The sequence below is a fragment of the Chiloscyllium plagiosum genome, chromosome 5, assembly GCF_004010195.1.
Source record: "Chiloscyllium plagiosum isolate BGI_BamShark_2017 chromosome 5, ASM401019v2, whole genome shotgun sequence".
Taxonomy (NCBI): Eukaryota; Metazoa; Chordata; class Chondrichthyes; order Orectolobiformes; family Hemiscylliidae; genus Chiloscyllium; species Chiloscyllium plagiosum.
This window is the reverse complement of record NC_057714.1, coordinates 46,998,683-47,016,694: the sequence shown is the minus strand read 5'-3', so window position 1 is coordinate 47,016,694 and position 18,012 is coordinate 46,998,683. Positions and strand designations below refer to the sequence as shown.

Sequence of the window (18,012 nt, the reverse complement as noted above, 5' to 3'; positions counted from 1 at the left end):
TCCCTGGGGTGGGAAAGTCCAGAACGAGAGGACATAGGTTTAAGGTGAGAGGGGAAAGACATAAAAGAGACCAAAGGGACAACCTTTGCCACAGAGGGTGGTACGTGTATGGAATGAGCTGCCAGGGGAAGTGGTGGAGGCTGGTACAATAGCAACATTTAAAAGGCATTTGGATGGGTATATGAATAGGAAGGGTTTGAAGGGATATGGGCTAGGTGCTGGCAGGTGGGACTAGATTGGGTTGGGATATCTGGTCGGCATGGACGGGTTGGACCGAAGGGTCTGTTTCCATGCTGTACATCTCTATGACTCTATGACTCTGAGATGGTTGTGGTTGTTGGAGGCTGGTCATCTCAACTTCAGGACATGTCTGCAGGAGTTCCTTAGGGTAGTGTCCTGGCCGAACCATTTTCAGCTGCTTCGTCACATTTCGTCCATCAGAAGTGGGATGTTCACTGATGATTGTGCAATGTTCAACACTATTCACGACTCCTCAGATACTGAAGCAGTCCATGTCCAAATGCAGCAAGATCTGGACAATATCCAGGTTTGGACTGACAAGTGGCAAGTAACATTCATACCAAACAAATGCCATGCTCTGACCCTCAACAATAAGGGGATAATTTAATCACTGCTCCTTGACATTCAATGATGGTACCATCACAGAATTCCCCGACTATCTATATCCTGGGGGTTACCATTGATCAGAAACTCATTTGAACTCACCATATTAAATGCTGTGGCTATAAAAGCAGGAGTATGATGATTGCTCACCCCTTGCCTGGATGAGTGCAGCCCCAAAAACACTCAACAAGTTTGACATCATCCACAACAAAGCAGCCCACTTGATTGGCACCACATCAACAAACATCCACTCCTTCCACTATTGACATTCAGTAGCAGCAGTGTGTGCTATCTACAAGATGCATTGTAGAAATTCATCAAATGTCCTCAGAGAGCACCTTCCAAACCCATGACCACTTCCATCTTGAAGAACCAGAGCAGCAGGAACACCACGACTTGCATATGCCTCTCCAAGCCATTCACCATCCTGACTTGGAAATATATCACCATTCCTTCACTGTTGCTGGGACAAAATTCTAGAATTCCCTTCCTAGTAGCATTGTGGGTCAACCTATAGCACATGGACTGCAACAGTTCAAGAAGGCAGCTGACCACCACCTTCTCAAGGACAATTAGGGATCAGCAAAAAATACTGGCCAACCAGCAATGCCCATATTCCACAAGTGAATGACAAAAAGTGGCTGAAGGTAAGTATGTGGGTGAAGTTGGCAGTGAAGAAGTTGGCCTTCTTAACAAGTGAATTGGAATACTGGAGCAGGGAAATCTTGCTGCAATTGTACAGGGCCTTGGGGTAGCAGGAGGGATGTATGAAGAGAGATCGGATCAGTTAGCATTACATTCACTGGTGTTTGGTGGGGAGGATCTTATAGGAGCCTATAAAATTTTAACAGGACTAGACAGGATACATGCAGGATGTTCCAGATGACTGCGGTGTCCAGAACCGGGGTCACAGTCTCGGGAAATGATAAGAAATTTCTTCACCCAAACAGTGATGAGTCTAAGGAATTCACTGCGACAGAAAGTGTTTGAAGTCACAACATTAAATGTTTTCAAAAAGGAGTTAGATATAGTTCTTAGCACTAAAGGTAAGGGAGGAAAGCAGGAACAGCATATTGAGTTGGATCATCAGCCATGATCATATTGAAATGCAGAGCAGACTTGAAGGACTATGTGACATGATCTCAGAATAAGGGATTGCACACTTAAAATGAAGGTGAGGAGAAACTTATTCTAGTGATTCTGTGGAATTTTTTTATAACAGAGTGCTGTTGAGGCTGAGTCATTAAGTACATTCAAGGCTGAGATTGTTAGATGTTTAAACAGTAAGGAAATCAAGAGTTATGGGGAAAAGGCAGGAAAGTGGAGGATTATCAAATCAGACATAATCTCTTGGAAGAGTGCAGCAGACTCGGACTGAATGGCCTACTTCTGTTGCTATGTCTTATTATAGTCCTACATTGAAAATTCCAAGTGTCACCTGTTGAGCTGAATTTGCATCATACCTTACTGTAAATAATAAATATGAAACATCTTTACTGAAGAGGACATACTTCTATATCACATTTGACAGCCAGTAGTGATTCTTTTGCAAACTATGTAGTAACGTTTGAAATGACTAAAGGTACCTTGGCAGTGTCCTGGATTCATTAAGATGATGTCAAGAATTTAAGATTTGGTTGGTGTAAAATATCTATAAAGATTAAGCTCAATTAGAGGTCTTCATGACCAAATAGACAAAGCTTGATATAATGGTTAAATTATTTTGTTATTTATTTTCTCTCAGCTCCATCCCTGTGTAACATACACAGTTCCCCTACCAACAGATTCAACTGAATTATCTGCATAACTTAGATGTTTATCATTGTAACACCAGTTTCAAGATACCATATGATTAGCATGTTTTTACTGTCATTGGATATGAGAAACATGTCCTCTATTTGTCATGACTCCAGATAGCCCTTACTTAACAGGGAACTACTGTGTGGGGAATTGCTGTTTAGAGATCCAGTAATCTCTGAAGTAGTGTAACAGCGTAGGTGTAGTAAAGTACAACATCACTGAAATTGCTGATCCAACCAAGGATTTGGAACATTGCTCATTAAAAAAAATGATCAAAATGAGAAATTTTGCAGCCATGAATATTCTGTAAGTTATGAATCCAAAAGTATTATCTTCAACTGTTTAAATACTTTATTTAGGATTTAAGCTTTGATTTATTACATCAATAACTTACCAGATGTAATCTATACAGCCCTCTGAATTTGAAGATTTTAAATTCAATACCCACTCCCGAGAACTGATCATATAATCTGGACGGAGATGCCAATGCAAGCCTGAGGGAGTGCACTGTTAGAGTGTCTTTTTTAGATGAGATGTTGAATTCCCATCTACTCTGAGGTGGATATTCAGAATCTCATTATGTTATTCAGTTAAGAGTCTGCAGGTTCTCCCAGAAATAGACTAAATGACCATTAATTTTCCTCTGTTTGTGGGATCTTACTATGTGCAGATTGCTTGTTGCATTTTCCTTTGTTACAGTAACTCCTGATTAAAAATACTATATTTTCCAGGAAGTATTTTGGGGTGTTCTTAAGTTGTTAAATGTGTTTAGGATTGCACCGCTTTTCTGTGCAGGTATATTTCAAGTGGTTTAACAGGGACCCGGTTGCACCATCAAATATGTCATAAATTGTTTGGGTAGTAACAATGACATGTCTGACAATGAATTACCAAGTGTCTTCATCTTCTAGATTACAGATTCAGCAGTCAGTAGATCGTCTTATTGACAGGATTGACGATGTCTCATGTCTCAGCAACATTGCACCTTGAAGAGAGCATGAGCACAGAGAGCAATACCAGGGATTTACTGATTTACACCAGGGTTATACAGCGTAGTGAGAGGAAGTGAGGACTGCAGATACTAGAGAGTCAGAGTTGAAAAGTGTGGCGCTGGAAAAGCACAGCAGGTCAGACAGCATTCAAGGAGCAAGAGAGTCGACGTTTTGAGCATAAGCCCTTCATCAAGACTTACACAGATTAATGCCTTACACGTACAGAGATATAGTTGGGAAGTTCGGGGCTTACTGATCTACTCCAGGATCACACAGTAAAATGCTTTGCAAACATGGTTGGATGAGAGTAGTTTACCTGGCTAGTAGCATTACACTTATCCACAGCCTGCCTCCCTATCACAGGTTTATTTCTATCATTTGCAATTCCAGTCTGGTCAGTTGGTCATGTGCAAGAGGACCAGATGTACCAATCTTTTACCTTCCTGCAGATCAAACCACAAATTGATCACTTTGACTTCAGGAGAAGATGTGTGAGTGGGAAAAATACACTATTTGCATCACTAATATTAAACTGTCACAATTTAATGCAAATCTAGAATGTACATTATCTCTAATTCCTCATGTAATACCACCCTAATATGTAGTTGAACAAAGAAATACCAAAGAAAGAAGCTGTAGGTTCTCACAGTATCATACTCACAACAAGAGTCAACAGCATGGATCTTTGAATCTGTTGCAAGTCTTTAGATGAGTCTAAAGGGAACTTCTACTGCTGACCCTGGTCAGAGTACCAGGGATCAGAGGAGTTTCTCAGAATAACATGCTTCTGCTAAGTATTCAGTTCAAACAGATTGACCTTGGACACCCAGGAGAATGGGGGATGGGCAAAGGAAGTGGCGGATCCTGCAGCTAAAATAGACCCAGCAACACCTGTCAAAACTCATCTTAAAGGGGCTTTGTGATGGAGGTCACTCAAGTCACAAGATTATGAAAGCACCATCACAGAACAGTTTCATGGTTTACTGCTGGTGCTAGGAGCCAAGAAAAGATATTAAAACAGATAACCAAAAGCTAGATCAAAGGGTAGATTTTTCAAACTTCTAAAGAATTAAAAGAAGGTGCAGAGCTCTGTGAGCACAGGTGGGACAAGTAAACGGAACAGTGCAGAACACGATCTGAGCAGCAGATTTTGGGTAAGGTGTATTTTCCCAACTTTATCGCAGAATTTATTTCAGTATTGTAAAAATTGTATTACTGAAAGATAGCCCTTCCAAACCCTGTGATGGTTCATTGACAGACAAAAATGTAGAAGGATAAGTTTGAAATTAAGTGAGCTGAAGTAAAATGAATATTGAATGGAACTTATTTATTTTGGATGGATGTGAATTTTACTAAGTTACCTCTAAGGGCTGTCTCTGAAGTAGTTGAATGTTTGAGATGTCTAAAATCACAAGTCAGTTGAGCTCTTTGTGTGGTAATATTTGGTATGCTGGTCTGTTGATACACACACTGTGAGACACTGTATCTTTGTTCTCTACAAGTTCACGCTTGTTATCAGTCTTGTGCTCTATAGGATTGGGTTTTCAATGTACAAATAAATAGAACTGGCAGCACTTTCATACACTTTTCCCTTGCGGATCACACCTCAAGGAATGGTGACAAGAATGGCAATGAATTTAATTGCTCTGAACTGCTTTTCATCTGCACTGAAACAGTGATACTAAAGTTGAAAATAAAATCAACCTTCAACGGGCTAATAAAGTTCCTATTATGCTACAACTACCATAAATATTCAGTGTTTTCTAATGGCCAGCTTTAAATCATTACAATGCAGAAGTGGGTACTGTTGAGGAGTCAGCGAGGAGTCTGCCAACTTTGAACAAAACAAAGTAAATCTTGTGCATCTAAAGCTGAGGAATCCTTTCGGAGCAATGTTTCTCATCATGTTTTCGATGTGAATGCTTAGGAGGATGCCATTCCCAGGTTGTCGACACAATACTGCAAATAATATTTGAAAGACACGGAAGCCTCCCAGAGATGCTGCAGCGTGTAGGAGGATCTTGTTTCTCTTTTCAAATTTAAACAAACAGCATCCTTTGATTTTCTGGTTGTTTAAATATTTAAGAGGTAGGAGGAAGGGAGGATTGGGGGAAGGGTGGTGTTCGGAGGGCCTGGGAAAGAGTCTGCAGGAGGTTGTGCGTGAGTTTTGCTTGCAACACAATGGCTGAGGAAGGATGACTAGAGAAGAATTAGATGAGCAATTAGCAAAGTGTGGATAAAGGAGGGACCAAAAAGTATGTCTTTCTGCAATTTACAATATAGACAGGCAGGAGGCTGGAAGAAAACAGCAAGCCAGGCAGCATCAGGAGGTGGAGAAGTCAATGTTTCAGGTGTAACTTTTCTTCAGGACTCAAGTCCAGGATGGTTACACCCAAAATGTTGACTTTTCCACCTCCTGATGCTGCCTGGCTTGCTGTGTTCTTCTAGCCTCCTGCCTGTCTACTTGGGATTCCAGCATCTGCACTTTTTTTTGTCTCTAACCATTTCTGCAACTTATACCTTTCAAAATCTAAATTTGGTCTTATTGATTTATGGAATGTTGCCTTCACTGGCAAAAGTCCAGCATTTATTGCCTGTCATTCTTTAGAACTCTTTGGAATACTTTGGAATACAGGCCCAGTGTGCCCCGTATCTCATGGTAGGTCAGTCTCACCATTCCATGAACAAATTTGGTGAACTTTTGTTGCAATTTATGGCAATTATATCCATCTTGAGGTAAAGGGACTAAACTTGCACACAGTACTCCAGGCATGGTTTAGAGAGTAGTGCTAGAAAAGCAAGGCAGGTCAGGCAGCATCAGAGGAGCAGGGGAATCGACGTTTCAGGCATAAGCCCTTCATCAGGAATGAGGCTTGTGGGCCGGGGCTGAGAGATAAATAGGAGAGGGTGGGGTGTGTGGGAAGGTAGCTGAGAATGTGATAGGTGGATGGAGATGAGGGAGAAGGTGATAAGTCAGAGAGGGGAGTGATGGACGGATCCGGAGGGCGGTGCCGAGTTGGAGGCTTGGGACTGAGATAATGTGGGGGGAGGGGAAATGAGGAAGTTGTTGAAATCCACATTTATTCCGGGTGGTTGACAGGGTCCTGAGATGGAATATGAGGCATTCCTCCTCCAGGCGTCAGGTGGTAATGGTTTGGCAGTGGAGGATGCCCAGGACCTGCATATCCTTGATGGAGTGGGGGAGGAAGTTGAAGTGTTCAGCCACGTGGCGGTGGGTTGGTGGGTGCGGGTATCCCAGAGATATTCTCTGAAACAATCTGCAAGATGGTGTCCTGTCTCGCTGATGTAGAGGAGACCACACCGGGTGCAATGGATGCAGTAGATGACATTGGTAAATTTCTGACGGATGTGGAAGGATCCCTTGGGCCCTTGGACGGAAGTGAGGAGAGTGGTGTGAGTGCAGGTTTTGCACTTCATGTGGTGGCAGGCGAAGGTGCCAGGAGAGTGGTGTGGGCTGGTGGGGGGCTGTGGACCTGACGAGGAGTCGTGGAGAGAATAGTCTTTTCAGAACACTGATGGGGGTGGGGAAGAAAATATATCTCTGGTGGTGGGGTCTGTTTGGAAGTGGCAGAAGTGGTGGAGGATGATGCGTTGTACTTGGGGGTTGGTGGGGAGTAAGTTGAGGACTGGGGGGGTTCTGTCTTTGTTGCATTGGGAGGGATGGGGTTCAAGGGCGGTGGTGCATGCTGTGGAGGAGATATGCTGAAGGGGATCAGGAAAGGAAGTCGCAACTGTGGAAGAAGGAGGCCACCTGGGACTTTGTGAGGTCATCCTGGGAATTGGTCATCCTGGGAATAGATGCGGAGGAGGCGGAGGAATTAGGAATAAGGGATAGCATTTTTACAGGAGATAGGGTGGGAGAAGGTGTTATCTAGGTAGCTGTGGGAGTCGGTGGGCTTGTAGTATATGTTGATGGTTAGTCGGTCGCCAGAGACAGTGATGAAGAGGTCCAGGAAGGGGAGGGAGGTTTCCGAGATGGTCCAGGTGAATTTGAGGTTGGGGTAGAAGATGTTGGTAAAATTGATGAACTACTCAAACTCCTCATGGGCGCATGAGGCGGTGGCGATACAGTCATCGATGTAGCAGAGGAACAGGTGGGGGTTTGGGGCCGGTGTAACTGCGGAAGATGGACTGTTCCACATACCCAACAAACAGGCAGGTATAGTTGGGTCCCATGCGGGAGCCCATGGCTACCCCTTTGGTTTGGAGGAAATGGGAGGATTGGAAAGAGAAGTTGTTGAGGGTGAGGACTAGTTCAGCCAGGGGGATGAGGGTGTCGGTGAAAGGGTACTGGTTGGGATGGCGTGAGAGGAAGAAACAGAGGGCTTGGAAACCTTCGTGGTGGTGGATCGATATGTACAGGGACAGGATGTCCATGGTGAAGATGGAGGCATTGGGGGCCGGGAAACGTAAATCTTGGAGGGCATGGGTGGTGCCATGAACATAGGTGGGGAGTTCCTGGACTAAGCAGGACAGTCTGGTGTCGAATTAGGAAGAGACGAGTTCAGCGGGACAGGCGCAAGCTGAGACAATGGGTCGACCGGGACAGTCAGGTTTGTAAATCTTCAGTAGAAGGTGGAATCAGGCAGTGCGGGGTTCACAAACAATGAGGTTGGATGCTGTGGATTGGAGCTCCCCTGAAATGATGAGGTTGTGGATGGTCTGGGAGATAATGGTTTGGAGATGGGAGATGAGGTTGTAATCAAGGGGGCAGTAGGAGGAGGTGCCTGCAAGTTGGCACCTGGCTTCAGCAGTGTAGAGGTCAGCGCGCCACACTACTACTACACCCACTCCAACCTCCCACCCTCACCAATATGCAGCCCTCCACTCCCTCTGCTCCAACCCCAACCTCACCATCAAACCTGCAGACAAGGGGGGAGCGCAGTAGTAGAGTGGCGCACTGACCTCTACATCACTGAAACCAGGCGCCAACTCACAGAAACATCCTCCTACTGTCCCCTTGATCACGACCTCACCTCCCATCACAAACCATCATCTCCAAGACCATCCACAACCTCATCACTTTAGGGGAGCTCCCACCCATAGCCTCCAACCTCATTGTCCATGAACCCTGCACTGCCCGATTCTACCTCCTACCGAAGTTTCACACACCTGACTGCCCCGGTTGACCCATTGTCTCAGCTTGCGCCAGTCCCACCGATCTCACCTCTTCCTACCTTGACACCATCCTGTCCCACTTAGTCCAGGAACACCCCATCTACAGTCGTGATACCACCCATTCCCTTTCACCTCCTCCAAGATTTTCGTTTCTCTGGCCCCCAATGTCTCATCTATTTGTTGGATATGTGGAACAGTCCATCTTCCACAGTTACACCGGCCTGACCCCCACCCCCCCACCCCGCTACCTTGATGACTGTATTGGTGCCACCTCGTGCTCCCACAAGGATGTTGAACAGTTCATCAACATCTTCCACCCCGACCTCAAATTCACCTGGACCATCTCGGAAACTTCCCTCCCCTTCCTGGACCTCTCCATCACCGTCTCTGGGGACCAACTAACCACAGACATATACTACAAGCCCATCGACTCCCACAGCTACCTAGATGACACCTCCTCCACCCCTACCTCCTGTAAAAACACCATCCCTTATTCCCAATTCCTCCGCCTCTGCCACAATTCTTCCCAGGATGACCAATTCCACCGCAGAAAGTCCCAGATGGCCTCCTTCCACGATCGCAACTTCCCTTCCCACGTTGTTGATGATGCCCTTCAGCGTATCTCCTCCATTGCACGCACCACTGCCCTAAAACCGCACCCCTCCCAACGCCACAAGGACAGAACCCCCTGAATTTCACCTTGCAGCCCACCAACCTCTGCAGACAACACATCATCCTCTGCCACTTCTGCCACCTCCAAATGGACCCCACCACCAGAGATATATTGCCTTCCCCACCCCCATCAGCATTCTGAAAAGACCATACCCTCCGCGAGTCCCTCATCAGGTCAACACCACCCCCAGCCAACATCCCAGTTCTGGCACCATTCCCTGCCACCACAGGAAGTGCAAAACCTGCGCCCACACAACTCCCTTCACCTCCGTCCAAGGACCCAAGGGATCCTTCCATATCCATCAGGAATTTACCTGTACCTCTACCAATGTCATCTACGGCATTAGTTGTACCTGGTGTGTTCTCCTTTACATCGGGGAGACAGAACACCTTCTTGCGGATCGTTTCAGAGAACATCTCTGGGACACTCGCACCCACCGACCTCACTGCCCTGTGGTTGAACACTTCAACTCCCCCTCTCATTCTGTCAAGGATATGCAGGCCCTGGGCCTCCTCCACCAGCAAATCATTACCACCCGACGCCTGGAGGAAGGGCGCCTCATATTCCACCTTGGGACCCTTCAACCTGCAAATGGAATAAATGTGGATGTCAACAGCTTCCTCATTTCCCCTCCTCCCACATTTTCCCAGTCCCAAGCCTCCAACTTGGCACCGCCCTCCAGACACATCCATCACTTCCCCTTCTGACCTATCAACTTCTCCCTCACTTCCATTCACCTATTGCTTTCACAGCTACCTTCCCCCACAACCCACCTCCCTCCCATTTATCTCTCAGCCCCAACTCACAAGCCTCATTCCTGACGAAGGGCTTATTCTCCTGCTCCTCGGGTGCTGCCTGACCCACTGTGCTTTTCCAGCACTACACTCTCCACTCTGAGCTCCAGAATCTGCAGTCCTCACTTTCTCCAGGTATGGTCTAACCAAATTCCTGTATAATTGAAGCAAGGAGTCATGTGTCCTGTACTCAAATCCTTTTGTGATGAAGGTTAATATACCATTCGCCTTCCAAATTTCCTGTTGCATATGAATGTTAACTTTCAGTCCTATTGCTGAAGTCTCCCAGGACCCTTTGCACTTCTAATCTTTCTAATCTCTTGCTATTTATGAAATATTCTTCACCTCAGTGCCTCCTGGAGCCTCACAGTTTCCACATTATATTGTAGAAGGTATGCCCCTTACCTACTCACTAATTCTATTGAAGTCTCTTTGTATCTTTCTCACATCTAGCTTTGTGCCATCCCCAAACTTGGAAATATTACATTCGGTGACCACATTCAAATATGATAAACAGTTGGAGTCCATTAAATGGCACTAATCTTTGCAGTACCCACCAGTTACATCCTGCCACTCTGAGAATGACCCATTTATAGTTTTTTGTTAGGCTATCCATTATCCGTGCCAAAACATTATCTCCTATCTCATGTGCTTCAAGTGGCTAACCATCCTCCAATGGGAAACCTTAACAAACGTCTTCTGAAAATCTAAGTATGTATTTCCATTAACTCCTTCTTCAGTGGGCGGCACTGCAGCCTCACAGCACCAGGGTCCCAGGTTCAATTCCTGCCTTGGGTGACTGTCTATGTGGAGTTTGCACATTCTCCCCATGTCTGCGTGGGTTTCCTCCGGGTGCTCCGGTTTCCTCCCACAGTCCAAAGATGTGCAGGTCAGGTGAATTGGCCATGCTAAGTTGCTTGTAGTGTTAAGTGTATTAGTCAGCGAGAAATGGCACTGTGTGGGTTACTCTTTGGAGGGTCGCTGGGGACTTGTTGGGCTGAAGGGTCTGTTTCCAAGCTGTAGGCAATCTAATCTAATCAATTCTGTTAGCAACATCCTCAAAAATCTATAACTTCATCAAACACAATTTCCAATTTACTAATCCATGCTGACTGTGCTCAATCAGATCATTATTATAAAAATAATATATTCTACCATTTTCCCCACTATTGATATAAGCTTAACAAGTCTGCAGCACTCAGTTTTCTCTTGACCTACCTTCTTAAATTGTGGAAGGATATTTGCAATCTTCCAACTTGCAGGAATAATTCCAAAATCCATACAATTTTGGAGGTAATCACTAATGCATCCAATTTCTACCTAGCTACTTTTTCACACACTCTGGGATATAGAAAACCAGGTACTGAGGACTTACCTATCATCAGTTCCATGAATTGTTCCAATGGAACTAATTTCCTTCAATTTCTCTACTCCCTACTTTCTTGGATCTCTAATCCTGGGGGTTTCTTGTGTACTCAATGATAACAGATACAAAGTAATCATTCATCTTCTCAGTCATTTTTCTGTTCCCATTATATTCTACATATTCTCCTGACTCTGATTATAATAGACGCTATACCTTTTTATAGAAGCTTTCATGGTTCATTTTTATGTTTTTCACTATTTTACATTCATCTTTTTTTACTTACAATCCTTATTTATTGAATTTTGAAGCTCCAAATTGTCAGTTTTCCTACTATTTTCTCGCAAATTTCTCGGTCTGCAATTTTTAACTTGCTTTGGCAGATGTGCTTGACTAACTTTGTGTAGGTGGGGGTGAGCAGGAGTTGTGCCTTGAAATAAATATAATTCCTGTAAATGATTCTTTAGAGAATATCCATGTCTATGAACTGCTATACTCTTTAAAGTATTTTCCCAAGCCGCCTTAGACAATTTACCCTTCATACCTTCATAATTAGCATTGTGCAAACTGAACACTTTAGCTTCAAATTGAACATAATATTTCAAACATAACTTAAAATTCTAAAATATTAGTCACCCATCCTGCAAGGTTCTTTTACAACAAAGTTATTAATTTGTTATTTTTCTTACATGATATTAAATCTGAAATTGTTGGTTCTTTAGTCACGTTCTCAACAAACTGCTCTAGAAATCCATCCTGAACGTATTCTAGAAACTCACCCTTTATTGCAAAAAAAACTGAAAGAACCGCAGATGCTGGAAATCAGAAGCAAAAGCAGAAATTGCTAAAAACACTCAACAGGTCTGGCAGCATCTGTGGAAGAAAGCAGAGATAACATTTTGGGTCCAGTGATCCTTCTTAAAAACTCATGGTAGAGTGGAAAAGATTTGGTATTTTTGCAGAAGGGGTGGGGTAGGGGAAAGAGTAAACGATGGGTGGAGATAGAGTCCACAGAGAGAGAAAAACTGATGAACAGGTAAAGCAGTGGTTAAAGGTCAGCCTGAGAGGATGAATAGCTGATAATTGGGATCATTAGTAGCTGACAATGGGCTATATGTGGTAGCAGTCCACGTGATGACAAAGCCTGATGTATGGGGGTGGGGGAAAGATGTTGGAGAACCGTAAAATTATTGAATATGATATTGAGTCCAGAAGGCTGTAGATTTCCTAAATGGAACATCAAGTGCTGTTCTTCCAGTTTGCTCTGAACTTGACTGGAGCAGAAAGCTTGAGATAGAGATGTTGGTCATGGAACACGGTGGTGTGCTGAAGTGTAAGGCAGATGGAAGCTCAGGGTCTTTTTTGTAGGCTGAATGTAGGTGTTCTGCAGAGTGGTCACCCAGTCTGCACTTTGTTTCTCCAATATAGAGATCACATTGTAAGCAACAAATACTGTAGACTAAATTGAGTAAAGTACAGGTAAGTCATTGCTTCACCTGGAAGGTGTGTTGTGCCTTGGATATTGAGGAGGGAGGAAGTAAATGGGCAAGTATTACAGCTTCTGTGATTATATGGGGAGATACCATGGGAATCTGGGGACATGTTGGGAGTTAAGGTGGACAGGACCAGAGTGTTCCAGAGGGAACAGTCCTTGTGGAAGACTGACAAGGGAGGGGAGGGGAATATGTGCCTTGAGTTCAATAATTTCAGGGCTTGAGGCACCTTGTCCCACATCTTTCCCCACTCTGATACATCAGGTCTTGTCATAACGTAGGCTGCTACCACGCACAACTCTTTGTCAGCTATTAATAGCTCCCATTAGCAGGCATTCATTCCCCCAGGCTGAACTTTAACCTTTTCTTTGTCTGTTCTTTCCTCAGTTCTGAAAAGGGGTCACTGGACCTGAAACGTTTATCTTGATTTCTCACTCTAAAGATGCTACCAGACCTGCTGAGCTTTTCAAGTAATTTCTGTTTTGGTTTCATCTTTTATAGTATTCTTCTTCAAGGGTTTTACCAATGAATAGGTTTGCTCTTCTTATAAGTGACCTGTTTCCTGCTATTAATCCCCACCATTAACACATTCTTTATTTATATCATAGAAAGTAAGAGCAAGAGTCGGCTGTTTGGTTTTTCAAGCCTGCTTCATCATTCATTATGATCATGGCTGATCATCCAACCCCATACCTTGCTCCTGGCTTTACCCCATATCCTTTCATTGCTTTAACTCCAAGTGCTTGATCCAACTCCTTCTTGAAATCATACAATGTTTTGGCCATGATTGCTTTCTGACGTTGGGAATTCCACAGGCTCACCACTTTTTGGATAAAGGAATTTCTCCTCATCTTCATCCTAAATGATTTATCACACATCCTTAGACTGAGACCTCTTGTTATGGACTCTCCTGCTATCAAAAAGATCTTTCCTTCATCTACACTGTCTAGTCCTGTTAGAATTTTGCAGGTTTCTATGAATTCTCCCCCATTCTTTTGAAATCCAGTAAATCTAATCCTAACTGACTCAACCTCTCTTCATACATCCATCCTGCCATCTTGGGAATCAGGTTGGAAATCCTTCATTGCTCTCCCCCTTGAAAGTTTCTCATTGGAATACATCTATTCTTTAGATTCTGAAATATCCCCTTAAATGTCATTTTTAGCTAGTTTGCTGTCTTTCCCTCATAAATGCCATTATTAACATTTAGAATATGAGTCTTGGTTGCACTCCTCACTTCCTCAAACTGAATGTAACATTTAATTATATAATGATTGCTGCTACCTTGAGGCCCTTTCATGGTGAGGTTGTGAATTAAATGATTTTTTTGCATAACACCAGAGTAGTACATCCTGTACTCTGGTCAGTTCCAGAATGTCAACTTCTGAGGGATAATCTCAAAACACCCTGTGACCTCCTATCTTCGTTGATCTTGAAAAGTCAGAGTCAAAAAGTGTGGTGCTGGAAAAGCACAGCAGGTCAGGCAACATCTGAAGAACCAGAAAGTTGATGTTTTGGGCATAAGATCTTCATCAGGACATTCCTGATGAAGGGCTTATGCCTGAAACATTGACTCTTCTGCTCCTTGGATGCTGCCTGACCTGCTGTATTTTTCCAGCACCATACTTTTCGGCTCTGGCTCTCCATCATCCGCAGTCCTCACTTTCTCCTAATTTTGTTGATCTGAATTTTCCAGTCTATATGCTGCTATGAATTTACAACAAGCTCCCTTCCTGGAGTCACATGTAGGCCAGACCAAGTAAGGAGGGAAATTTCCCTCCCTAAAAGTCATTAGTGAACCAGATAAGTTCTTCCTGACAAATCACAATGGAGTCATGGTCATCATGAGACTCCTAATTCCAGATTTTATTTTTACTGAATTCAAATTCTACCATCTCCCATAGTCCCCATAACATGACCTGGGTGTCAGGATTAACAGTCCATTTCAGAAAGTAGATCAGATTCAGCCACCAATTGCTGGGAGCCATATAAGGGGCAGACCAGATAAAGATGACAGATTTTCTTCCCTAAACGACATTAAAAATGTGATATGTTTTAATGACAGCTTGGACTTTTTTTAAATTCAAGTTTAAATTTGCTTTTAAATTCTACCAACTGTTGTGGTGAGACTTGAAGTTGTGCCTGTGGGGTTTTAGCCAGCGCCCCTGGTTTACCAATCTAACAATACCACCCCTTATTAAAATATAAAAATGGCTGTTAATATTCAACTTCCATCATTTGACTTTAATACTTGAGATCTTTCAAGAAGAATTGTTTGAATTAGAACAAACACAGTCATAAAATCTTGCAAAGGCGGAGAGCAATGAAGGTTGAGCCAGCTCATGAGGCCATCAGGAAACAAGGATCTGTCCAGCTGAAGTTAACAGAATTATTAATGGCACTTTAACTTAGGTCAGGATCTCCGAGCTGATTTACACTTTTGTGGAAATTGTACTGTGAGATGAAAGGTTGCCTATAGAGTATACACCTCAGAATCCCAATGAGGAGTCTCAGAAATGTACTCATAGACCTTTCCCAACAACAGCTTCTGAGCAACTGAGCAGAAACAAAGGAAAGTGGATTTGTAAGTAAGAACTGGAAGATAATCTTTCTGCCTATCTTTCTCTCTCTATCTAATTTATCAAGCTAACTAGTCAGTACATTGTGAGAAAACGCATTGAAGCAATTCAAGGATCTCCGAACGTCACCACTGCTGAGGAAACATGGTGACAAATAATTGGGGCTTGGGTTTCACTCTCATGACTCAAGAATTCAATGATAGCACTTCTCAAAATGGGAGTTGGGACTGCAAAAGTCACATGTTGTTGAAACTTTTCATTTTGCACTCATCAGGATAATACACAAGAATACCAGTTCAAAGGGAAAACCAACATTTAAAAGTACATTCTCTATGTCACTGCTTCCAACAATCAGAATCCACTTGCCAATCAATCAGCACCATCCTCTCATGTGGTATAAATGTTTGAAGTGGTATTCTTATGAAATGTCCAGATGAAAGCAAGATCCAAAGTTTTGACAAAATGTATCTTTTTTCAGCAATATTCAAGTTCTGTATTACCAACCAACTATGTTATTATTGCTCATGTTGTTTCTGTTAAATTATTGCTTCTAAAGATCTAGGGAACACAGTATCAATTGTTAATCTTCAGTGTTGTCTCTGCTGGAACATATGGGATTAATAGGAGATGAATGTATTTGAACGCAGGTATCCACATCACTAGGGTCATCTCAGATGTGTTCACTTGCCTCTGTAAGTTGTTTAGTTCAGTATTTGCTACTGTTGAAGGTATGTTTCTGATCAGTTTCCCAAGAAAGATTTAATTATTTTTGCGTTTCATTTTACAAGGCGACCTTTAATTTGAAAAAAAAACTTATACAAGAGCTTTTACACCCCCCAGAGCCTGGTCCACCTTAAATCTACCCTTAGTTCCAATGCTGCTTTCTTAATTTTTATATTTGTTTTCTTTAAAGCTCTGTTTTCCAATTTTATAACATAACCTTCTGCAAATTATCTCCAGTGCTCAACCATATATATATAATAAACAAATATTTTGTACAAAGTCTGTAATTGGCTGCAGTTGGGTTGTGGTAGAAGGTGCTGCTGGGTTACACCTCATGGGTGTTAATAAAAAAGGACTACCTGCAATTCTCAAACTCTGACACACCTATATGATAATCAATAAAAACAAGTGCTTTGACACACTCTGTCAGCAGGGAGCTAGTTCAGCACTGTGCCATCTGTTATGAAGTTATGTGTAGCCAACTTGTGTCATATGGATGTTCATGATAATCAGATTTCCACCTCCATCTCTAACTAGGCTAATTTAGTGATTATCTGCATTATCAGACGTTGTGCTCCCTACGCAAGAAGCAAATGGTTACTTGTGAATTGCTTGATATGAATATTGAAAGTAGAACAGTGCAGCACAGGAACACACCCTTTGCCCACCATGTCTGTGCTGACCATGATACCATTCTAAACTAATCCCATCTGCCTGCACATGGTTGGTGTCCCTCTGTTCCCTGCCTACTCATGTATCTGTCTAATTGCCTCCTCAACATTGTTATTGTATCTGCTTCTACCACCTATCTAGGCAACATGTTCCAGGCACCTACGGCCCTCTGTTTAAAAAAACGTTACTTGCAGATCTCCTTTAAACTTAATCCCTCCCACCATTTGGAGATGTCGGTGTCGGACTAGGGTGTACAAAGTTAAAAATCACCCTACACCGGGTTATAGTCCAACAAGTTTAGTTGGAAGCACTAGCTTTCAGAGCGCTGCTCCTTCATCCGGTCAATGTGAAGTACAAGATCGTAAGACACAGAATTTGATTAGATTAGATTAGATTCCCTACAGTGTGGAAACAGGCCCTTCGGCCCAACAAGTCCACACCGACCCTTCGAAGAGTAATCCACCCTGACACATTTCCCTCTGACTAATGCACCTAACACTAAGGGCAAATTAACATGGCCAATTCACCTGACCCGCACATCTTTGGACTGTGGGAGGAAACCAGAGCACCCGGAGGAAACCCACGCAGACGGGGGAGAATGTGCTCAAACAGTCGCCCCAGGCAGGAATCGAACTCAGTGTTAACCACTGAGCCACCATGCTGCAAAAGTTTACAGTCTGATGTAACTGAAATTATATATTGAAAAAAATCTGGATTATTTATTAAGAATCTTTTAGAATGGCATGTTGCCTGCAGCATATGAGGTAAATAATGTTGGTTGCGTCACAGAAGTCCTGAAGAAGGGCTCATGCCCGAAACGTCGATTCTCCTGCTCCTTGGATGCTGCCTGACCTGCTGCGCTTTTCCAGCAACACATTTTCAACTCTGATCTCCAGCATCTGCAGTCCTCACTTTCTCCTTGAGTCACACAAGTACCTGCCATGTACATGGTGCGAGGTGTCCCCAAGTGTAATGGTGGTATCGGTGTTGACACTCTGACACATAGAGCGTCTATAGTTACGAGATATTTCCAAACAGGCAAGGTGACAAAACTACACTATGTATATGAACACAAAACTGGAGAAACTTGGCATTACCAGCAGGAGTAGTCAAGCCTGCCATGGCACCACAATGGAAAATGGTATCACCGCGGGGAAGTC

At 43.3% G+C, this 18,012-nt stretch overlaps 1 pseudogene; it reads right to left on the bottom strand.

Moving 5' to 3' along the window:
- The window catches only part of LOC122550247, a 60,808-nt pseudogene extending 43,007 nt beyond the window's left edge, over positions 1 to 17,801 (bottom strand).
- Between the last annotated feature and the right edge of the window lie 211 nt (positions 17,802 to 18,012).